Genomic DNA, 2,750 nt, shown 5'->3' with positions numbered 1-2,750 from the left:
TTTACTTCTCTGTCTCTCTCTGTTTTTACCATCCACTAAATGCTTCCTGTTGATGGCACATTTTGTGACAGCTACACCAAATTATCTATTGTATGTGCAATTGAATTATCATAATGTGCGACCCATTATTTGTAGTGATTTATTGTTTTCTACATAAAATCATCCTATATAATGAAAAGAGCATTCTGTGAAAATATAACCTTGATATATTATCAATTATATATTAACTGAGTAAGGTCATTCAAAGAGTGAATTAAACTTATTCTTAAACTATATCTTGAATGAGGTGCATTATTTTCAAATAATTCAAAGGACTGAAGTCAATTATTCAACGTATACCATGGTTACCACAAACATTGCTGTGGTGGTTATTTTTAGACATTTGACAGGTTAGGTGTGGGTTTTACAAAAAAAATCTACATCCGTGGAACATTTCTCAACCAATCAGCATCAAGCATTGACAGACCTGTATAATAATGCGCAATATTTAAACTTTTTATAAATACTTTTCTTGTTTTCTATTTATTTTTCTCTTATTTTCTTTATAAATCGACATTCATCCACCATTGTACATCATCTGTACTGTACATCACCATTTTATTGACTGGACTCATTGCAGTGCAAGATTCCTTGTCTACAAAGAATACAGAATATAGTCCAATTATAAAGACTATAGTATACGTTTCTTACCTTTTGAAACAGTTTTTGATTTTTGAGCCTGTGTATGCCTGTTAATGGTATTGACTGAAGGTACGCTCACTGAGTTTTGAAAGCAAGCGAGAGAGTGAGAGAGGCTGGGTTTGATGTGTTGAAAACCCACATGTGCAAAAAGGTTTTGAGAAAGACCCAGAATCTATTTTAGTCATTAGCCAGGGTGCTTTCTTCAACTTGCAGTTGCATGGTCTGGTTACCAGTTTCAAGGTATACCGAGGTTTTAGAGTCAAGGTTTTAAAACCCACAAAAAATGTATGTGATACCATTTTCAAGGTATAAGCTGTGTTTACACAAAATTAAGTTAAATAATTAAGTCATGTAATTGATTTGATGTTAACATTTAATATTATTAATATTAATACATTTCAATTTTATAATTTTTATAATTTTTTGAAAGAATATTATAATTTAAGGTCTTATTTTTGCCTGGAATACATATTGTATGTTGCATAAAAATAAAGTGTATTGTGTCCAGTTGAAAAGTTGTTGTTTGTATATGCAGACATTTGAAAAGAACACATTTTAGTGTTGCAATGGCAATAATGCCACACCGTGAAACCGTGGTATTTTTACTTAAGTAAATGGTAAATGGTAAATAACATTTATGTCTTTTGTATTTCTCTCTTTTTGCTTATTTTAGAATGTTTTTTTTTTCTTTTTGTGTTACTTCATAAAAAGGGTCATTTTCAATTCATATTTATTTCTACTGTTTAGTGTTATATATATATATATATATATATATATATATATATATATATATATATATATATATATATATATATATATATATATATATATATATATATATATATATATATATATATATATATATATATATATATATATATATATTGGGGGAAATTATAACCCTTTCAATATTATTTATCTTGCATGTGCACACAAGACAGATAAAGAAAGAACAATGATGGTTTTTTTACTATACCACAGCGGTTCTCACATCCGGCCTCATCTTCATCTTCACCCATCCACTGATCACTAGAAGCGTAAACCAATTCTTCTTACAGGAGACAGAAGTTTTGTGTAAAATGTGGTTTCACTTTACCAGCATTCTTATTCTTGAGTGCATAATATTAATAATAAAATAATATTTTGTTAATCAAGTTTCATTTTATTTTTCATTAATTTATTTGCATATGACAGGTGCATAACGCGTTATGTGTTTTATGTCCGTGGCTTTAGCGCCACCTAGCGAGCTATGATATATTACCGCCGACATAAATAACATATCCTAAAATATTATACCAAATAATAACTATATTGCAACTAAACCTTTTTTTTTTTAAGGACAACATTATATACAAAGACAACTCCCGCACACTATCTGCTTGCTGAACAAAATTTGTTTAATGAAAGTTGCGTTGCAACGTTTCGATCAACTGATCTTCATCAGGCAACTGCAATTGTTACAAATGTCATCAAGTTTAAATGGACAAATGTCCAATCACAATGTGGAAAATCAAGTCACATGATAGGACAACATTATAACAAACAAATTTTACTCGTAGTACAGGCTTTATAAAACAAGCTGCATAATGAGAGTCTGATCTCATGCGCGCAAATGAACTTCAGTCACTGGGTGGCACATTTTGTCCGCAATCAACTGTACGACGACGACACGTAACGTAAAATCCACTAGGGGGCGCGCGGGGGCTCAGTATGTCAAATCCTCCACTGAGTCACGGGCATAAATTATGACATTTTATCCCTTACTGGAGACACTACACTAATCGATATAATGTTTTAAATTCCACATTGATTTCTCGCATTGAAATGGACTGTAGAATCCCCCCCCCCCGAAACCGTTTAAAAACATTATCCAGTAATGATGAGGCTCTTAACAGGTACCATATGGCAATAACAACTGATTCAGTGATGGCCTGCATGATAATGTACACTTAGAAGGACTCGGTAAAATATTAAGAAGAACCGAATTGAAAAATATAAGTACATTAATTTAAATAAACGTATAGTTTATCGTTCCTGAAAAAATATAGGAACTTCCGGGCCACCAAAAC

The sequence above is a fragment of the Paramisgurnus dabryanus genome, chromosome 13 (genome assembly GCF_030506205.2).
Source record: "Paramisgurnus dabryanus chromosome 13, PD_genome_1.1, whole genome shotgun sequence".
Taxonomy (NCBI): Eukaryota; Metazoa; Chordata; class Actinopteri; order Cypriniformes; family Cobitidae; genus Paramisgurnus; species Paramisgurnus dabryanus.
The sequence above is the reverse complement of the archived record's forward strand: the minus strand, read 5'-3'. Positions refer to the sequence as shown.